This window comes from Vulpes vulpes, chromosome 4, assembly GCF_048418805.1.
Source record: "Vulpes vulpes isolate BD-2025 chromosome 4, VulVul3, whole genome shotgun sequence".
NCBI classification, from domain to species: domain Eukaryota; kingdom Metazoa; phylum Chordata; class Mammalia; order Carnivora; family Canidae; genus Vulpes; species Vulpes vulpes.
The window spans coordinates 24103856-24126842 of record NC_132783.1 but is presented as its reverse complement, the minus strand read 5'-3'; the positions used below and the strand labels follow the sequence as shown (position 1 = coordinate 24126842).

The following is a 22987-nucleotide window of genomic DNA, read 5'->3' as shown; positions in this document are numbered from 1 at the left end:
CTGAATGCTGCATCAACAACATTTAATAAGCCCATGGATCTCAATGTCTTCATGACAATGGAGAAAGTCTTGTCTGTGCTTTAGAAACAATCAAGTTGCTTCTCTCACAGGAATCCACATTTGATCTCTTGGCTTGACCATTTTGAAATATCATGTGTCACCAGAAGACTCCAAGATAAACTGCCTAAGACTACCCAGCCTTGCACAAGGCAGAGAAAGGAGAGAAAATAATATGTAATAAAATAGCTCTCCTGCTAATGGGAAAACGAAACTGACATCAGAATTGGGACAAAGCTTTGTTGACATCACAAGTTTGGCTCAATACCTAGTGCTCTCTCAACATATTCAGTCCATCCCCACAACCTGACATCCCTCATGAGGTGTTCCAAAAACCCAGGTTTTCTATATGCTCCTTTTTCTTATAACACCAAGCCACCTTTTCATTTATGTTGATATTATGCTGCAAAAAAGTCCCAGGAAGGGATGCCTGGAACTATGTCTTTAAGAACATGAGATGTAGCACTATATCTAAAATATTCCAAGAATCAAAGTCTTGACTTTAAATGATGTAATTCTGTACATAAATAATTTTCTATGAAAAGATCAGAAATTTTTAAAAGCCTGTAAAATCTGAGTAGGTCAAATATTTCTTCCAATATTACATTTTTCCTTTGGTGTAAAGAAATTAATACTTAGTCATAAGAATCACCCATTTTTTATGGAGCCTAAGAATTCTTTTGGTTCATTTTAAGCCACATCTTTCACACTTAGAATTTTCTGGTTCAGTTGGAAATACTTTTCAGAAGTCTGAACATACAGTTCAATGAATTGTTCTGAAATGTGTGCATGTGGGAAGAATTTTTTGCTTATGAGATCCTTCAATAATTCATATATTTAAATCATCATTTCCAAAGCAAATCTTCCAAAATCAAATAAATTGCAAAACTACCAGTGAACTAAGTCTCCAAAAAGGAGTTCCAATTCTCTGCCAAAACAGACTTCAAATTCTTAATCCCTTGTCCAAAAAAATTGGACCAACTATTGATGTTTTCCACCAAGCAAGCCACATAGCCACAAATGTTTCTCATTTACTCCAATCCTGGGACATACAGCTCAAACAAGAAATTTCCTGAATACCCCAAATTTCAGATACAATTTGGAATGTAAGTGATTCATAATGTTAAGCAGGAAACATTATGGTCTTCTCCTACCAGCTCGATGTTTCTGGAATGCAACCCTCAGGAGATTATTCCACCAAATCAGAAGGCTGACATCACTGTCAGCCTTGTGACCCATTATAGCTGGGTCCTCTGCTCCCAGCTCAGATGTGATTCTGAACCCTGAACAGTCTGCTACTCCAGCTAGCATTCAAGGAAAACAGACGTTCCGCCAAGGGAGTGAACAAAGATCCATACTGTGCTCTGTGGCAAGGAACACAGAGTGCACTCGATCCCACTCTAAGGAAAAGCCAAGATAATGTTAAAAGGAATTAAAGACACTGTCATCACTTGTGCACCAAAAGGCTCTCACACTGGCCTCTGAACAGATTCTAATTAATTTGAATATGAAACTTCACAGATCTTCTAGTTTATGAATCCTCTTCCAGTCGCACCCCCACTTCACCTCCTCTTAAATTGAACAATAATTTCTGAGAGTATCAAAGTTGCCAACAGTCATCTTCTGTAGATTCCTACTCTATTTCAAGGAAGGAAGCGCACCTGACATAGCAGAAGACAGGTACGACACTGAATGACCGAATGACCGGGAGAACTGTGTGAGTCTTTGCAACACCGGCTACTAAACAAGAGAGACGTGCAGGTGGTTCCCTTATAAAGAAATACATAAGTAGGGCCTAGAGGAGTGATGTGGGTAAAAGGTAGATATAAAAACTTACCGACATAGTATTCCATTACCTAAAGGGATCATTGCAAGCAAAATATACAGTTAAAGGGAACTCAAAGCTGAGCAGCCAATCCTTTGGGAGTCTGGGCAAACGTAGAGTGTTATCGATGATACAGACATAACCACCAATAGGAAGAAAGGTCACAAACAAAAGGCAGCTGAGCAAAGGTAAGAGTTACTATTTAAGCATAAGGAAAAAATGTAGTTTAAACAGAATAACATTCTCTAAAACACAGAATAAAGAAAGAACACAAAACAGTGGGTTTGCCTAAAGTAAATTCCATGAGTCTACATGTAGGCTTTTTGATATCAGTAACATTCACAAGGAGACACTTGAACTGAGTTTGTAAATTAAAATTGTGAGGTCATGCTGGAGGTGCTGGAAGAGGACTGCATCAGGAAGCCATAAAAAATACAAAATGCTTGGAAAAAATTAATGTATGCACATTTAAAAATATCAGTTGAAATTTGTGGTTGGATCAACGTATATCATAAATAACCTAAAAAGTGGCTTGAATATCTCCAGCTGCCAAAAAGATTCTATTTTCCAGCCCAATCTAGCCTTTTGTAAGAGGCATCTATCATTTATCCAGACAAAAAAAAGACAGTAATTACACTGGTTATCCAATGCTTATCTGTATGGAGAAAATATGGTTAGCTAATAACATCAGGAAATGGAATATTCTAGATGACTATCCTTTCTGGTTACTTTAAAACCTAATTCTGTGCATTTTCCCTCTTCTGACTGTGGACTTTACACTCAGAATGGAGTGAAATCAGCATAACTCTCAGCAAATTATTAAATTTACAGTCTTTCGGATCAGAGTAAATGACATGATGTACAATGAAGCTTCTAGAACAATAAACATGGTAAATTCTTTGTTTTTAAAGATTATTAATTTATTTATTAGAGAGAGAGAGAGAGAGAGAGAGAGAGTGAGAGAGGCAGACGGAGAAGCAGGCTCCATGCAGGGAGTTTGACATGGGTCTTGATCCCGGGTCCCCAGGATCACGCCCTGGGCAGAAAGCAGTGCTAAACCGCTAAGCCACTGGGCCTGCCCGCACATGGTAAATTCTTAAAAAAATATTAGTTTCCTTATTCTTTCCCTTCTCTCTTACTTCTGCCAACCATAGCTTTGCTTTTTTTTTGCAGCTTAGGTACCAGGAGCTGTGCTTTCACATGCAATCAACCAATTTCCCAGTGAATTGCAATGTTTCTTCATTCTGTTAACCATCTGATAAAGGAGTTTTAATTAGAGGACTCCTCTAAAAACTTATTGCTTAACTTTTTCTCATCTTGGCGGAATTTCTGCTGAGGAATCAGCTATGTTCAACTCACAGTTTCTGTCAGAGCCCAATGTAATGTGCAGCACTAGGCAAGGATACAGGGATATGGAATTCAATAAAATACGGTTCCTACTGAGGATGGTTAATTTTATGTATTAACTTGACTGGGCCACAGGATCACCAGATAGTTGTTCAAACATCATTCTGGGTGTTTCTGTGAGGGTGTTCTGGCATGCGATTAACATTTAAATAGATGGACTTGACTAATGCAAATTGTCCTCCAGTGTGGGTGAGCCTCATCCTATCAGTTGAAGACCTGAACAGAACAACAGGGTGATCCTCCTCCACATAAGAGGATTCTCCTGCTTGATGATCTTCAAACTAGAATATCTGCTCTTCCAGCCTAACGGTGTGTAAAGTGGGACACTGGTTCTTCTACGTCAGCCTGTGGCCTCTAGATTCAAAGTGGGACACTTGTTCTGCATATTCTGGACTTGGCCAGCCTCCATAACCACGTGAGCCAATTCCCTGGAATGAATCTTTCGATAGATAGAGATATATATAAATAGATAGACAGAAAGACAGATATCTAGATCCTATCAGTTCTATTTCTCTGGGAAACACTGGCTAATACACTATCCTCGAGAAGCTCAAAATCTAGTCATGAGGATATACCCAAATAAAATTTCTCCATGAAGCCTTTCCCAAGTAATAACACAGAATATTGCACTATGAGCCAAATAAACCATCAAGTAAAGAAACTATCAATAAATGTTCACTGAATGAATCAAAAGTACTTGAAAACAAGATCTGCCAAGGACATTATCAGAGCATGTAATTCATTCCCTCAAGAATTCTCATAAAGAGAATGATCTGGTGTCAATTTACAACTAGATTTAACCCTTTTCTGCATATGCTGAATACATGAGATTTCTCTGCTTTATGAGTTAGTTACTGTTATTTGAAGCAGGTCATTGGGAATAAATTTAAAACAGGGAGTGCAGTTATAAATTGGTTCATTCCTCTCACAGTACATAGTACAAATAAGAAGCAAATAAGCTTCCTTGAATGGCAGCCAAGTTTTTCTGCTCCTGAGATGGTGCCTCATGAACAAAGCGAAGCCAGTTGGAGTGTCGAGGGTTGGTAGCATCCAAAATGTATAGTACTTCTCCCTTACTCCCACGAACCTGAAACATAAAAAGCTGCTGAGTTTGGACATGAAGTTAGTATTAGTCATACTAAACATATCAAGAGTAGGATATGATATTTTCTCATAAGGATACACATTTCTTATTGACAGATGTTGAATAGATGCTGGATTAACATCCATTCTCCCCCTTAAACATACGTACAAATAGAACCTACTATTTTATTTGGCAGATGTCTAGACGACTCACAATTGCAGCAACTCTCAGAGTTGATAGCTCTTTTCTGGTTCAAATTATTTGTTAGTTGGTATGTTTTAATAGACGTGTTGCAACTGCAACCACCCAGGGGACAACCATAATTGCAACCTGTCCCCCTTTTCCCACTGAAAAGGGGATACTGCTTGGTTCCCACTTGAGGGGGGCAGAGCTGGAGCAATCCTTTCAATTTCACTCTCCACCTGTTTCCTGAATCTTTTCCATATGAGGAGAACTTGCCAATGAAACCAGTAGAATCTGACATCCACTGAGCCACATTTTCACATTTCTAAATAGTAGATAAATAAAATAGGTTCCATTTTGTCTTTTCATGGCCTGCTCATGGCTTGTTGAGGTCAGTGCGCCCTCTGTCTTTTGTTTCATGCCATAAGGCTTCCTGGTCAGACCCACTCAACATTCAGTTGGAGGGAGAGAGGTAACTGCCAAAGGAGTGGGTAGCTCATTTTACATTCTGGAAACCAAGTTGCTTCAACTCAAGCTTCTCCAAGGCCCCCACGCTGTAGGTTATCAGGCGGTGCTCAGTTTAATAATGGAAAAATCAATCTCCATCCAACTCACTGTGTGTTTAAATTCCATTGGAATCCAGGGGAGGAGGAAAGGAGTGAGTGATCAGCACTTCAGATCTCTAATACCAAGTAACACAAATATAAGAATATAAATTCACCTTTGCAGACTTGGGGTGGGGATAAACAAATTCTACATCTCCAAAACTTCATTTAATAAAATAAAGCACCACGAGCCTAATAATGTCTGAATTTCCCAATGATCCATTTGGACAATCATGCATTCACTGGACATAATTCACTGAGTCCCTACCATGTGCCAGGTACAACTTAAGGCACTATGAATCTTTCAGTGAAAAAGACAGCTGGAACTGGACATCGTTGCAGCACTTAAGAACAAACAAGCATAGGATATCACTTCAGGGAAAGGTAAGAGCTGTGAAGACAACTCAAGCAGAGCAGAAGGAGGCAGAGTGAGGGGAGCTGAGCAATCTCAGAAGAGATGATACAGCCTCTCTGACCTGAGAGGAGCTCTAAAGAAGGTAGGGACTGGCCAGTGGCCAGTGGAGGGCTGGAGACAGAGTGCTGCTACCCAGAGAGAACAGCACATAGAAGGCAATTAGAAAGGCCCCGGGAGTGGCACAGAAGCAACCAAGAAAATGAGGGGCAGGGACATCAAACAAACTGCACAGGTCCAGCCACATACTGATGTACAGACTAGGAAGCCATCTGCAGAGGTCAAGTTACCTCCAAAAGACTGTTACATCAAAACATCTGCTACATGAGCTCCAAACACTGATATGTCAAGATTTTAGCATATATTGTCCAGAAAAAATGCAGTTTTCCTGTTCTGTCTTTATACCATTCACTGCCATGTGTCTCAAACAATTCCTGTTTTCTTAAATGCCAAAGGATCCTCAATAATCATTTAAAAATCTTGCTGACAAAATGCGAGACCTCCATGAGAAGCAGAAATTTAATTTTTGATATTGTAACTGCTAAAAGAAGAACTCAGGACTATAAACACCTACTATTTATATCTCATATGTTTAGGTGAGAAGCCATGGGAATTTGTAACTTCTCACTAGGAAAGCTCATACTGAGATCTCCTTTGGGAGGCACTTGAAAACTGTGCTATGTTGCTGCTTACCCCTCACTGCCCATTGGGTAACGTCAGAAGTGTCCAGAAAGACTGCTGGGATACATAGAAAGAACTCTCCATGCCCCTCCTCAAAGAGGACATCAACTCACTGTTCTTTAAGGACAGTGAATAAATCATTAAATAAGTCACGTTAGATAATTGGGTATGAAGTCTCCTTTCCTGGTTCCTCTGTAGCTACAGTAACAAAACTGTTTACCTTGACAAAGAGCTAAATGAAGCAGAATGAGCAGCAATGCCATTGGATTCTTGAAACAAAAATTTTCTTAGAATCAGATTTTAAAATCTGCGACTGTTTTGCAGAAGGGAGACTGAAGCAGTGGAAGGAACACCCTAAGGCACGGTCCCCAGTCTTTAAAGGGAAATGATGGGGAGAGGAGCAGAGGCAAGGCTGGTGATAAATAAGCTACACATTAAAATCCTGGGAAGAGGCATGCCTGGGTGGCGCAGCGGTTTGGCGCCTGCCTTTGGCCCAGGGCGCGATCCTGGAGACCCGGGATCGAATCCCACATCAGGCTCCCGGTGCATGGAGCCTGCTTCTCCCTCTGCCTATGTCTCTGCCTCTCTCTCTATCTCTGTGACTATCATAAATAAATAAAAATTAAAAAAAAATCCTGGGAAGACAATGGCCTCCTTTGTAGTTTCTAAGACCTTGGGGTGGGCAGATCAAATGCCTCAGGTGTAGAACATGCTCTCTCCCCTTCCACCCCTACCCCAAGGTAACCCCTAGACTCATTATAATGTATTTGCATAATGGCTACAACACTCTATCCCCCCCCCCACGGAGAAGGCTGCCAAACCTCAGAGGGTCAAACTCTTACTCCCAACTTGTGGGAGGAGTTTCCCAAATGACTGGAGGCAGCCTCCATTAAGAGACCACCTCACTGCAGATCACAGCTCCTCCCAGCCCAGAGAGGCCCAGTAATACCCAATTCCAGAACAACCTAGGAGCCGGTTCCACCTCTCAGAACCTGCCTATTCTTCCACCTTGAAAGTGCACTTTTTTTGCTTTAACGAACCGCTTTGCATTTACTACATTCTTTCTGGCTATCTTTATTGGAGTGCAGATCCCCACATAAATCTTCTGGGGAATCCAAGGACTGAGACCTCCATTTACACAAACAGACACTCTCTTCCAGAACACCATTACTGTTGGAATCCACACAATCCAACTTTTTTTTTTATGTAGGGAAACCCCAATGGCTCTGTCAGGGACATATCTCCATTGGAGAGGACAGCACTACTCACAGAAACTACCTCTGAGTCATACATTGGCTGCCCAGTAGGAAGTACAATATACATCAGATGTGTCTGACATTTGGAATTCTTTCTTCAAAGATGTGAAATGTAACAAAGATTTCTCTGTGACTTATTAGAGTAAGGACACTCGGCCAGGGGCATCGTTGGCTCTTTGTATATTTCAGCTTTTTCCCAGGCCCTTTGCCTCCAACCAGGTCCAAGTATTCAGTATTAGTGACTTACTTCCGGTCCATTAGATGTATTCACTCTGGTTGTCTGTAACCATCTCACACCACATCACAGCTTAGGAGACAAGCACCATTTAATTTTATATTAAACTTCTGATGAAACCTGTCCCTTTCAATACATCCATTTTACATATCGATTCAGGATTACTTATATTCTCATAGCAACAAGATCATAGACAGCAGTGTACTGTAGAGTTGCTTACATATTCATAGCTGAGATACTTCTTTTTGTTCATTAACAGAACCACTATTTATTTTATTCAAAACACCCTGAACCAAATGACTTCTGAGTTCCTCTCTGCAGGCTACCTGTTCCCTCCAACTCTGAAGTGCCTTGTTCCCCTTCCCAGTCCTAACACTTCCCTGAAGCTGTAAGATCATCTGCTCATGTGATTTGTATCTTCCCACCCTACCCACAGCATTCCCCTCTTGAAATATCTAAGAGACATTCAAAGATAATCTAAGCCATCCTTCCTCTCTCCAGACAAACCAAATAAAAACTCTCCAGACAGATGGCTACTATTAAAGTCTCCATTTATCTATTTTTAATTTGATACCAAACCCTGAGGTAATAAATTGAACATTTTTAAAGTCTAAGGAATAAGGAAGATATTCCTCTTAGTATCATTTTCCTGCATCTAACTAACCTTTGCAGCCAAAATATAATTTTTTCCTGTCAAAACTTGTCTTCCAAATAGCATCATCTTTTATTTGAATTTTCATGAAGATGAAGTGTATTGGTTACTGTCCTACTGAAGATCATCTCCCACATGTCTGGGGGCCTGTAATGAGTGAATATTCTCATCTTGCAGTGAAAACCATCTCGATCCCAAACCCTGTTTGATTTGCACAGACCTCCTAAGCCAGTTACATAAAAAAAAAATGTAGCTAAGGTGGGGAAGGAAAAGAAAAGAAAAAGAAGCTACTTTTAATCACTAATATTTAAGGTAGGGATATCTTTGGAGAATCAGATGGCACCATATGTTTATATTAAATTACAGGAATTTTTTCCTTTGTTTTTAACTGAAGTTAGGCCAGATGCTCTGCCTTCAGTGTCCAATTAAACAGATCTCAGGATATCCTTAGAAGCACAAAGAAAAAAAAAGTCTGCTCATGTAATCAATTCTGACAGCACACCGTTCTCAGATTTAAACCCAAGAGAGACACATTTTTAGAAATCAACAAAGATAGTCACTAGGACAGTAGAGATTTATAGTTTTTCAGCAAAGGGCACAGGGCTTTTTCTATTGATTTCTCAAAGGATTCTTTTTTTTTAAATAATAAATTTATTTTTTATTGGTGTTGAATTTGCCAACATACAAAATAACACCCAGTGCTCATCCCGTCAAGTGCCCCCCTCAGTGCCCGTCACCCAATCACCCCCACCCCCTCGCTCCTCCCCTTTCACCACCCCTAGTGATTTTTCAAAGGATTCTGTTAAAAATTCTTGCTGTTTTGGGCTTATACACACGTATACACATATCACCGAGGCTTACCTGTTTATATCTTCTCCAGGGGTATTATCCAATAACCCCGACCCATGGAATCCCCTATCTCCAGATTGAAAAGCAGATAGAAAACACATATTTTTACAGATCGCAGTCTCTTTAACTGAACAGCATTCAGAATACAGTACACAGGAAGTTAAATAACTTAAAAGGGTTGATGTGAAAAATTAAGTCAGTTTTTCATTACAAGTAATTAGTGCCCTAAATATGTGTAGCTGAAGAATGTCAGAAAAGTATTCTGGGCAAGATGGTGGAAGAGTAGGGTTCCCAAGTCACCTCTCCCCACCAAATTACCAAGATAACCTTCAAATAATCCTCAAAATCTACCAATTTGGCCTGAGATTTAAAGAGAGAACAGCTGGAACGCTACAGTGAGAAGACTTCATGCATCTATCAAGGTAGGAGGACGGGGAAAAAGAAATAAAGAAACAAAAAGCATCCAAGGGGAAGGGGCCCCATGTGGAGCCGGCTAAGGCTGGGGACGGTGTCCCCAGGACAGGAAAGCTCCGTCCCGGAGAAGCAGGAGCTTCACCAATCTTCCCAGATGGAAAGGGGCTCACAGGAAGTTGGAGCAGGACCCAGGAGGGTGGGGATGCCCTCAGGCTCCCAGAGGCACTAACAGACACCTGCGCCCCGGGGACAGCACGCCACACCCCAGAGCCGAGCTGCCTAAAGGGCTGCAGTGCACTTGGCTAGACCGGGGAGTAGCTCGGAGGGGCTCCGGCTGCGGCTCCGCATGAAGGGGGTTGCGTGGCAGGAGCAGGATTCCAACAGCACAGGCCTGGGAGCCCAGGGCGCCGGGGACACAGCCCAGTATCTGGCCTCCTTCGCTGACAGGTAGAAGCCGCGAGGGCCAAGGACAACAAGGAGGCTCCTGCCACAAGCTGAGCAGATGAGTGCCCCCGCTCCGGAGTCTCTAGGCCCCTGCAGACTGAGAGCTCCCGAGTTACTGCGGGAGCTGACTGTAGGGCTGGAGAGCTGGCTGCCACTACTCTGGTTGCTCCTCCTGGGGCCTCAAGGGGTAAACAACCCCCACTGAGCCTCACAGTGGCCTCACCTGACAAACAGTTTAAACATCTTTCACTGAGCCTTGCAGCAGGCAGGGGACTGAGCAGTTCCCCCAAGTGCTAACACCTGAAAATCAGCACAGCAGGCCCTTCCCCCAGGAGACCAGCTAGGGGGACAGGGGAAAAACAAATTATTCACCAAGCAGCACTGGAAAGTTCCAGGGGGGGTCGAGGGATTTACAGTACACAGAATCAGAGGGTACTCCCCCTTGTTTTTTTTTGTTTTTTGATTTGTTTCTGACCCCCCACCCATTTTTTTCTTTTCTTTTTTTCTCTTTCTTTTATTTTATTCTCTTTCTCTTTCTTCTCTTCTCTTCTCTTCTCTTCTCTTCTCTTCTCTTCTCTTTTCTTTTCTTTTGCAAGAGAAACACAAGCAAAAATGAACTATTGGGACTTGATCAAGATAAGAAGCTTTTGCACAGCAAAGGATACAGTCAACAAAAGTAAAAGACAACCTACAGAATGGGAGAAGGTATTTGCAAATGACGTCTCAGATAAAGGGCTAGTTTCCAAGATCTATAAAGAACTATTAAACCCAACAGCAAAGAAACAAACAATCCAATCAGGAAATGGGCAAAAGACATGAACAGAAATCTCACAGAAGAAGACATAGACATGGCCAACACGCACATGAGAAAATGCTCTGCATCACTTGCCATCATGGAAATACAAATCAAAACCACAATGAGATACCCCTCACACCAGTGAGAATGGGGAAATTAACGCAGCAGGAAGCCACAAATGTTGGAGAGGATGCGGAGAAAGGGGAACCCACCTGCACTGTTAGTGGGAATATGAACTGCAGATAGGGGATTCCAGGGTGCAGCCACTCTGGAAAACTGTGTGGAGGTTCCTCAGAGTTAAAAATATATCTGCCCTAGACCCAGCAATTGCACTGCTGGGGATTTACCCCAAAGATACAGATGCAATGAAACGCCGGGACACCTGCACCCTGATGTTTCTAGCAGCAATGTCCACAATAGCCAAACTGTGGATGGAGCCTCAGTGTCCATTGAAAGATGAATGGATAAAGAAGATGTGGTCTATGTATACAATGGAATGTTACTCAGCCATTAGAAACGACAAATACCCACCATTTGCTTCGACGTGGATGGAACTGGAGGGTATTATGCTGAGTGAGATTAGTCAATCAGAGAAGGACAAACATTATATGGTCTCATTCATTTGGGGAATATAAAAAATAGTGAAAGGGAATAAAGGGAAAAGGAGAAAAATAATTGGGAAATATCTGAAGGGAGACAGAACATGAGAGACTCCTAACTCTGGGAAACGAACTAGGGGTGGTGGAAGGGGTAGTGGGCGGGGGGTAGGGGTGACTGAGTGACAGGCACTGAGGTGGGCTCTTGACGGGGTGAGCAGTGGGTGTTATTCTATATGTTGGCAAATTAAACACCAATAAAAAATAGATACATGAAAATAAAAAAGCCACAAAATGTAAAGTAGAATAAATAAATAAATAAGTATTTTTTAAAAATTTAAGGAAATGAGACATATAATGTGACAGCATAGAGTCTCAGACAAGCCTTATGCCTAATACAGTCTTTAATACATGATAGATATTACTTTTCAGTTAATCAAACATTATTAAATGGAGTATACCTTCAAAAGTGATTTCTTGTAAAAATAAAAATTATTCAAGAGGCTTGTACAGAACAACTAGATGTTAGCCACTGCTGCTTCTTAGGCTCCTGTTTTAAAAGCACTAATATCTGTACAGAAACACTTAAAGGAATAAAATGGTCTTTTCAATGCTTGTTTTCTCTCAATTTAGTACTGAAAAACCATTAAGACTCCCTAGACTAATAATAACTACACTATATATGATGTAATTTTCTGAATAATGTATAAAAATAAAGAGCTGAATATTTAGTTGAGAAAAATAAATATAAGAACATATCTTGTTTTCCCATTACTATCAAAAACTTAATTTTTTTTGCAGAAATAAGTTATAGATTTGGGGGACCTTTTTTCAAAATATCAAAGATAAAACTCACAACAAATGTGAGAAAATAAATAACTATAATGAAAACAATTGCAATATTTCACAATAATCATAATTCTAAATCGCAGAATGGTTTTTAGTACTAGATAACATAATACTTTAACACTCTGATACAGATTTGGAAACTAAAGTTGGTCTGTTATAGCTCCTACCGAAGGGGCTCAATTGAGGAAATTCTCTAAGTATGCTGAAGCTTGGGCCTCCAGGAGGGCTATGCACCAGGTTTTTGAGCAGTAATATTTGGGGAGATTTGCAGGATGCTTCAGACAAGTAGATTAAAAAGTTGCAGGACCTGAGTAATCCACAAAACACAACATATTCCCAAGTTTTGAAGATTACTATTAAAGTGTCATCCCTTTTTCTTTCTGTCCAGTGCTTTTTTCCATAAGTCATGTGAATTAATCACTTTAAAACCAGAATTACAAAAATTATACTAATTATTTGTCTGGAAAGGGATGGTTAAACACCTATACGGAAATCTGCTAAAATGATCTGTAGGAAAACCACAAAAATAACTCACAAAAATAAATATAACATTAGATATTTTTCCTGCCCTTCAATCCTAATTTTACAGTTTGAGTTACACTGTTTGAATGATTTGACCTGCATCCACTACTCATATATTTGGAAAGTAGTTAAAGAAGAAAACTATTGAATCTGAGAATCTGACACTCTGCTCTCCTTGTGAGAATCAAGAATGCTTAGTGCTGGGGCACCTGGTGGCTTAGCCGGTTAAGCATCTGCCTCTGGCTCAAGTCATGATCTCAGGGTCCTGGGATAGAGCAAGGAACCATGGGCATCAGGCTCCCTGCTCAGGGGAGAGTCAGCTTCTCCCTCCTCCTTCTGCAGCTCCCCCTGCTTGTATTCTTTTGTTTGTGTGCATGCTCTCTCTCTTGCTCTCTCAAATAAGCCTAAAAAAAGAATGCTTAGAGCAGAGATTTTTTTATTCATAATTTTTTTTTTATTGGTGTTCAATTTGCCAACATATAGAATAACACCCAGGGCTCATCCTTTCAAGTGCCCTCCTGAGTGTCTGTCACCCAGTCACCTTCACCCCCCGCCCACCTTCCCTTCCACCACCCCTAGTTCTTTTCCCTGAGTTAGGAGACCTGAAAGAGATTTTTAAGCTCACTAATGAATGTCTCTGCTTTGATTCCCTACCCTCTCTCACTTTAAAGCTGAGGGTTATTAATTTGGGCCAATTCCAATGCTGGGGACAGCACTGGGAGGTCTGAGCTCCCCTTCCACTTCCTTTTCCAGTACCTCACAGAATTCACAAATGGTTCTGTTCAAATCATTAATTAACATTCATGTAAAAAATAAGGACTCTTAAAATCTATAAAATCACCATTCATTTGTTCTAATTCCCACTTGCCAGAATAAAGCAATGACTGTCTGTGATTATATTTAAGGTGCTGATGATTCTCAAGATAAAGATAAAAGAGTAAACTACTGAAATTCATTCTAGGAGAGAGAAGAAAATATACATTATTTCCTTTAAATTTCTTAAGAACCCTACAAAGTAAATGCTATCCCCATTTTACAGAGGAGGCAAATGAAGCACCTAAGGTCATAATCTTTGAAAGAGATAGCTCCAGGGTTTGAAGCTAAGATTTGTCCTATCTGGGGCCCTTACACAGTATTCATCAGTAGAAATCAATATGAAAGAGTTTGGAACAATGGCTTCTAACCAAGTAGTATGTACGTAATAGTATGTCCTTGGGGGCATTTGGAAATGTGGGTCAGTATGATGGGGGCACTCTGGCAATTAGTGTCTGGGGCCTTGGGATGTTAAATATCCTGCAATGTGTTGTACAGTGTCTCAAAACAACATAAAAAAGCCACCATCGAACTCCAATAGCATCCCTCACCTTTTCTTTTTGAGAGGGGGAGAGAGAGAAGCTGGGGAGGGAAAAAAGTGAGAGGGAGAGAGAGAGAATCTTAAGCAGGGTCCATGCCCAGGATGGAGTCCAAGGTGGGGCTTGATCTCACAACCCTCAGGTCATGACCAGAGCCAAAATCAAGAGCTGGACACTTAACCAACTAGACCACCTAGGTACCCCCACAGCATCCCCTTTGAGGAGTACTGCTTTAGATAAAGAAAAGATGACTACACTATAATAGACTATTAAATGAAGCTGGGGAGATTCGGAGCACCTCCAAGTGATATCCTCAAATAACCTCTACTCCGATATTACAGTGATTAGTTCTCTTGGATCTGGCATGGAAAGGACATGAACGCTCTGCCTGAAGTTATCTAGTATTTCCAAGTTTTCTCCAGCTATGAAAACATCTGAGAAGCTAACTGGGACCCGATACAAATTAAATGCATAACTGCTTCATGTGGTTTTACATTCACACTTGACTGAGAGTTGAAAGAGATGTGTTCTGTAAATTTCCGTGCACTCACAAACACATGTGTGAAAAATATTCCTTAAAGGAAATCCTACTTATCTCTGAAAGAAAACATAGTCACTGACGTCTATGCTGTAAATATGTAAACTGATTTGTTTTGCAGCTGAGATATGGGAAAGACTGTGCTGGTTTGGCACTTGGGGGCACCTCCAATTGGAGGGACCCCAAACAAGTGTGTTGTGGAGATCTGTAATTTTTCTATGAAAGTGTCTTAAATTTTGTGTTTCCACACTGATGATAATAATAATAATAATAATAATAATAATAATAACAATAAGAAGAAGAAGAAGAAGAAGAAGAAGGAGGAGGAGGAGGAGGAGGAGGAGGAGGAGGAGGAGGAGGAGGAGGAGGAGGAGAGAAAGAAGGTGAAAGAAGTATACTTTAAAATACTGGGATGACCACCTTGGAATCAAGCACTGTCCTGCAATTTTGGCAGTCAGGTATATATTTGTGTTCACAATCACACTGCAGTTTAGTGGTCGCAGAACAAAGGGAAATCTTGAAAAGAGACCACCTTGATATGCAAATATGCTTTCAGACCAAGGAAAACCCAAAGTTGGTATGCTGTGCTATTGGAATAAAAGCTTCCTGACTGAGCAGACCCAGGGGAAGAAGTCAATCATCATTAAGGCAACTGTAGCAAAGGTGAGCTGACCTCAGCAGACCCTTTACTGGGCAGGCAGGGCCAGATTCACTCTAAAAGGGTGATTTAATAAATGCTGTCAACTTGTATCTGGCTGGGGTTGTACCATTTTAGTTCGTAATTAACTCACAAATTTATTTCGGTATTACAATTGGAAAAATGCTGTAATTATGGCAGCATTATACCAGCTCTTAAGAATTCCACGTTTAACTAACATTAAATAAAAGGAAGCCCGGCACTAGATGGTAGGTATCTGGAACTTCTTGCTGTGTCTACATCGCTTTCTTTTAGGAAATTCCCTCTCCCCCAAAGGCATTTCAGATTGTGGCTTATCCACCCCTTGGATAAACCTATTCTTCTGGACACAGTGATTGGTCCAGAGCTGGCACATGACCCAAGCAGGGCCAGAGTAATTTTGAGAGGACTGACACAAATAACAAGGTATTTCTCTAGTTTCAGAATATTAAGAGCCACCGAAAGTTGCACCAAAAAGGCTTCCAGCCTATAAAGAAAACGTACAGAATAAAGCCAACACAGCATAAGACCAAAAACTGGAAGGGTAGATGGACAGAAGGAAAGAAAGAAGGAAGAAGAGGTGAATGGATAGACTGAAGGAAGGACAAACAGATTAAACAGACATACAGACAAACAGAATCTTGACGGGTATTTGATCAGCTCAATTTCATAACCAAACCAATCTCCAGGCACTTAATCATGTAAGTCAATTTTATATGCATCCAAGTAGGGTTTATGTTACTTATGACCAAATGCTTTCTAATATGCTAGAGATGAATAAGACTGTCTTTAGCAGGGGAACACTACTTAAGTCTGAGAAACACCGGATTTCATGATCCTCTCTAACTCTAAAGTGCAAAAATTCTGTGTGTGTGTGTGTGTGTGTGTGTGTGTGTGTGTGTGTTTTAATTATTTCATCAGCTTAAGAGATCCGGATCTTTTCTTATACCTCGGTATATGTACAGAGAGCAGAAATAAGGATGGCTATTTTTTATAGTTATCACTAGAGATATGATACTAGAAGAGGATCTTTTCAGTCCCAAGTTTAGTTTTAATAAAATTATTCAGAAAATGTAATTTCCAAAAGGTTGACTTTACAATTCAGAATCAGAGGAAAAGTCTCGAGGAAAACAGAAGCTACCAATGGCACATAACACTTTAAATAGCATGTTCAGTACAAACTACAAACCAGAGAAATAAATAGATATCCTTAAGAGCTTCTTAAAAGGTTTTTAGAATACTTAGCAAAATGACTCTTAAGAACTCAAGTTCTTAACTAATTCAGCACAGTTTTGCAGTGTCAAAACTTAAGCCAAGTGAGTACTTGGCTTTACCTGCCTTAAACATTTGCTTGGCAGTAAGCGTAAATTTCTACCAGTTAGAGAAAATGAATAAAGCACTTACATCATAAAAAATATATATATAGTTCAAGTTAAGTGGGAATACCAAGTCGGTAAATAAGATTACAGAGCTAAATATCAAATGAATGACTCCTATATTGGAAAGCCTTCCTTCATTTTTTATTCCTAGGTATGTAGCTCACAGGCGGTTTTTACTCAGAGCCTGATATAACAGATATCACCGCGACCACATCAATCAGCTGTAAACACTGGTCAACTGAATCCGCATCTATCCAGCTAAACTAATTTCATAGGAAGTCCTGCAAAGTCAGTAACTAGACTGCATCCTAAATTCAGAAATTAGTCGTTTTGAACCCTCCACGATCAATCAACTCAGTGATTTGTTTAATTGCCCAGTGGTCCTTATGGAAGACTTTCCTCCTAGGAAGAGGCTGTCATCCTACAATCAGCTCTGAGAACAAAGAACACATCTAATTCGACATAACAGTTACAGGTTTAATAAAATATTAGGTTGAAAAATGTTTGGGGGATAAACTAATAAACACCAAACAGTTCTGTGTAGCCTTTTCAACTACAGAAGAAATCTTTCTTGAGGATTCTTAAAATGCAGTAGGAAGTTCAAGCAAAGTCCTAAGTTATTTTGTGTTTCAAACCTTAGGAAACCTTCTCTGTATTCAGATAAGGATGAAGGTACAAATTCTACCTTTGAAACTTAAAAGCCAGTTTCGGATATTTTAAATATTTAGGTGGAATTACTAAAAAGAAAATTTTGTTGCACAACATATTCAAAATACTAAAAACTGCACATCTTGAGGTGAGTACTAAAGAGCAGCTTAAAGCTGGCTATATGAACGCTGTTTATAAACCATACAAAAAGAAAAGGTCATCACCGCATCAGAATTACCACCATAAAATTATTATAAATAAGACCGAAGTCAGACTGAGTCAATAACCATAGAGTTTTATTATCTTCAACACTAGTGACAACTTAATAACATATGCCTCACAAATCATTTATCTGATAATTGGAATTATATTCCTATATATTCACAGAAACAGTATCTTTTGAAAAAGTGGATGGCAATATTTATTTGATATCTATCATCTGATTTTATTTCATTTGAATTTTTTATAATACATTTATCTTTTATTGGTGTTAAATTTATTTCATCTGATTTTAATAGAACTATTTTGCAAATAAGAATATTACAGCTTTTAGAGATGAGAAAAATTATGACAGAAACAAAGAAAGAGAGAAGAAAAGAAAAGAAGTGAAAAAAATCCTAGACACAGGACCAGGAATGTGAACTAATTCAGCACAGTTTTGCAGTGTCAAATAAAAAGTCTATCGCTGAAAGCTACACGGAAGTGTAAGACTTCTGTTTCTGGACTTTGATCCAAGCGGTCATAAAAACTTGTCCTCACTTAGTAATTCCTATTTCCATTAAATGCCAAATATTCTGAATATTCTCTTTGCCTCGTACAAAACAAAGCAATAAAAAGTCAACCATGCTACTCCTACAATACTAAATGATGTAAAACATCACCCTCCTTGGCAGAGAAGTTTAGTAAATAATGAAAGGTAACATTATTTTAGTATGATGGCAAGAAGAAGAGCTGTTAAAGTGGCACTGGCACCAGAAGCCTTCATTTGCAAATGCATGAAGATTAGAGCCCTTAGTTCACAGGGTATGTACACAGGCAGGTAGAACAGTGAGGGTGGGATTTTCCATACGTTGTAGTTTGCAAGTCTCAAAATAATTTTTCTGCCTATAGATTATGTTATGAATTCTTCAATTGACACTCAAATTCACATAAAGAGGCTGCGATTCCTTTTTTTTTTCCTTTGAGGCTGCGATTCCTAAAAAGCATCTATGCCCCAAGCTTGTAGCTTTCTTTAAACTAGGTGCTTAGCTCTGTGTTTGAAGATAAGTTATAACAATCAATGTAATATAGCAGCAGAACTCCTTTCAAGGTCAACCAATTTTCACAGGTATTTTTTAAATTTTATTTATTTACTCATGACCGGGGGGGGGGGGTGTGCAGAGACACAGGCAGAGGGAGAAGCAGGCTCCATGCAGGGAGCCTGACGTGGGACTCCATTCTAGGTCTCCAGGATCATGCCCTGGGCAGAAGGCAGGCACTGAACTCTGAGCCACCCAGGGATCCCCTTCACAGGTATATAAATAAGAATTTAGGAATGCCAGAAACCTTCATCCTGTTCAGGGACTACTTGTGAGGACAGATCATTCAGTCTGGGGATAGGATAAAAAAGCACGCATGAATGTCAAATGACAACAATTAAATCAAATAAGGTAGAAATATTCCATCAACATGCCTGTTTACAGGCACGGATGCCCAATCTAAGTGAATCCAAATTTATTTTAAATTTAAAAAATGTTAAATGTTTCTACAGAACGATCTGTTTCATGGGGTTCTGAATCACAGACTCATTTTACACTTACAGCGTGTAACAAAAGGGAAAAAAGCAAAGTAATGTGAGCTTCTAGTTAAAAAAACAATCCTAGCTCTAAAGTGAAAATGTCTGCAATAAGTTTTTACCACAACCATATGAATCACGCTGGGTTTAGAAATTTGGAATTTTTATAATCAACAACTGAGTAATCTCTTAAATACCCAGTTAATGCCACCAAATATCAGCCCAAACCAGAACCCCTGACTACACACAAGCTCTTAGATTATATTCTTTAAACTGACAGCTTTTGGTGCTTTTTAACTCTTACAATTAATGGTCTGTGCTACTCTTTAAATATTTTACACTTTCCTTTTCTGACTTTTACTCAACATGAACTCTTACAGATAGTATATAAGAATATATACACACATACGTTTTAATAACCATAGCTTTAAAAAAAGTCTTTTTTTAAAGACTTTACAAGGACGGGGAGTAACGAAACCCTGGAGATCAGAGTTGCCCGAAGAGGTCGGCTCTGTCCCCAAACCCCAACAGGGATGACAGGGACACCAAAGCTTTAGGAGAAACAGCCTTTTGTGAAAAAACAAACAAACAGAAAAACAAGAGCCGCTTCTGAGGTCCCTAAGTAGGACTACACGAAGAGAATGAAGGCAGAGAACCCTATCAGTCCGCTTCCAGGGGAGCACCCCCGCCCCCGGCTGACCCCGACGCCCCCACCCCGCACCCAGCCCCGCGCCCCCAAGGGAAGTGGGAGGGGGGATGCTCGGGAAGTACCTTGTTTGGTCCCCAAAGGGCACCTGCCCTCCGCCGCCGCCGCCCTCCCCAGCGCCGCCCTGGGCGCAGCCAGAGAGTGGAAGGAAGCGCGGAGCCCGGGAGGGACTGCGGGGGCGGAGGCGACCCCACTCACTCCGGGAGGACTCCGGCATGGTGCTGCCTTAGGGCTCCCCGCGCTCTCCCCCGCCGGCTTCCCCGCCCCCCCTGAGGGCCGGCGAGCGGCCTGGGGTGGAGCGGAGCCGCTGCGACCAGGCTGGAAATGGTGCTCCCGGAGGAGCTGCAGGGAAGGGCTCCAACATGGTTTGAGGGGCGCTAAGATTTAGGGGGCCCCGGAGGCTAGAGGGGGGGGAGGCCTCTGAGCGGGGTGTCTGAACAATCTTGCCCTGGGGATGCCAGGGCAGGGGGTGGGGGGCGGGTCGAGGGAGGGGGTCCAGCCTGTGCACTGTTGCATCTAACTTTGTGAGAAAGTTGCATCGAACCACACGCCTGGCGTCTGGGCTGTACCTGCCGCGGAGTAGAGATCTCTATGGCCCAGCGGGACCAAAGCCCTCCTTGGAAAGCAAAGGGCCTGGGAACAGAGCTCCTTTAAGGGTGAAGGAAGGGGGGAGGTTCAGGAAGGGGGCGAGCTGAGCCCCAGGCCACTCAGCGCCCGGCGCGTCCTCCGGGGGTCCCCTCCTTACCTGGTGGCTTTCCTAACAAAGTAAGAGAAGGTGAAGTCCCGGTGATCACCAGCCACGCTTCCACGGAGGCCTGTTCCCGCTGCAGCTGCTCCCCCACCCCCGCTCCAGGACCCCGCGGCCTCCGGGCAGCTGCCTGGTGCTGCTGTGCCCCCCGCTGGGGGCCCTCCCCCGCGGAGGAGAGCTCTGCCCCCGCCGCTCCCCCTCCGCTGGGCTCCAGGCCCGGGCTGTGGGCGGCGCTGCTCCTGCCCCAGGCCAGCTGCTGGCCGCGCCCCGCCTCTCCGGGCCTCCCCGCTCCCAGGGGTGGCGGGTGGGGCAGGCACAGCGGCTGCGTCCTCCCTGTGTCCCACGGACACCAGGGCTCGCAGTCCCCTGGGGCCCCAGATTCCCAGGCGGCGACGGAGGCAACTGGGAGCTTGCAGGAAGCTCAGTGGCCGCCATTGGGGTGCGCTGGGCGCTGCAAGGGCTGCAGGGGGGCGCGCAGAGGTGATTGGGGGTGGGGGGGGGCGCGGAGTGCCTCACTTAAGAGAGGGACTGTCGCGATGAGTGCGCACACCCCCAGGTCCTGAAAGCCAGAGCGAGGGGCAGTTTCCACCAAAAATAAGAAGTGCTGCTACCCTGGGCACTTTGCCCCCACCCTGGGTGAACCACGACCGCCCAGCGCCCTGGGCTTGGGTCTGGAAGGAGCCAAATCAACCTGTCTGGAGCCCAGCCAGCCTGGGTGTGGGCCACAGGTTTGTGGGTCCTGGTGGGTGACCTCCAGCAGAGGCATTCCCCTACGTAGTATGTCCATGATAAGGACAATGTTAACTATGAATTAGGCTTCTTTGCAGCAAACACTCCCTTTGCATGACTCCAAACAGGATGTTCTGGGAAAAGGAGAAGGTAAACTGAAATAATCCTGATGGTTTGGGGATGAAGTCAGGGAACAAGGGCACCTCTGCGCAATCAGGTTAACTTGAGAGCAAAGGCATCACCTGGATGCAGTGCAGAGCAGGCCGGTTAGCCCACGTTTAAATTAATTCGTCATCTATATTTAGGTGGGATTAACACACTTTTAAAATTAGTATGTCATCTGACCGTATCTCAATCATTTATCAAGATGAGATATTGTTTCATTTGTTTCTTCTGACCTAAGATGTGGTCAACAACAAATTTCCGACCTAATTTCCGATGGAACAAATTTGAGTAACAAATTTGAGCAAACAACAAATTTCCGACCTAATTTCCGACCTAATTTCCGATGGAACCTGTCTCAGGGAACAAATATTTTGGGAAGAAAACGATGAAGTCTAGATGTGGGTAAACCAGCTATCTCCTCTGGAGATGGAAGACAGTCACATTTGGCAGGGAATGCTCAGTCAACTGATAGATCAGCCAATTTTTTTTTTATTCATGATAGTCACAGAGAGAGAGAGAGAGAGAGAGAGAGAGAGAGAGAGAGAGGCAGAGACACAGGCAGAGGGAGAAGCAGGCTCCATGCACCTGGAGCCCGACGTGGGATTCGATCCCGGGTCTCCAGGATCCCTGGGCCAAAGGCAGGCGCTAAACCGCTGGGCACCCAGGGATCCCAGATCAGGCAATTGACAAAGCAGGGAAAGTGCATCTGGTGCGTTATTAAGTATCAAGATGATGAACATAGGTCATAATTAAGCTTGTACTTAACAGCTCATTGACTTGAGTAATAATAACAATGACTTTATAAAAGCACCCTCCTAACTTTTTTCTCATTGTCCTCGCAAAGAAATTTAACAATGTCTGTGTTGTCATTATCAGGAAAATATGTCAGCCTTCTCCTTCATTAAAGCCTTCCGTGTAGTCTTCACATTAAAATTTTTATGTTTTCCATTTAAAAAAATTATTTCACTTCCTCTTTGGAGACAAATCACTGTATAAATCCCCACATACAAACAAATAAGTCAACCTATTACATGTTGTAAGACAGTCACTTCATTTATCTATCTCTGTACATAAGAGGCAAAAGAATTATTAGAGAAGTTTCAGATGAACGCTATATTTTGATGGATGGAAACACTAAAATGAATTATGTAATAGAAATAACATACACAGTATTCTGTAAAACTGTATTACATCGTCATATATCTTTGCATGAAGATTGAGTGATTGTGTGTCTCACCTGTCAGATGAAAGAAGAGAGTGGAATGTACTAACCGATAATTAGAAATAATATTTTACAAGATTGGTATGTCCTAATTTATTAAAAGAGAGGGTAAGATTTGAGTTAAGGTTAAATAGTAAGGAATTAGAATTCCATATTCAATGGAAATAAAATGTGTAAGTCTGA

At 41.8% G+C, this 22987-nt stretch overlaps 1 long non-coding RNA gene across 1 annotated transcript in view; it reads right to left on the bottom strand.

Moving 5' to 3' along the window:
* Positions 1 to 20773, bottom strand: part of LOC140598545 (uncharacterized) — a 30227-nt gene extending 9454 nt beyond the window's left edge. The window contains exon 1 of the long non-coding RNA XR_012000983.1: positions 20686 to 20773. This is a non-coding gene — a long non-coding RNA (uncharacterized lncRNA). The remainder of the gene's footprint in view (positions 1 to 20685) is intronic.
* Between the last annotated feature and the right edge of the window lie 2214 nt (positions 20774 to 22987).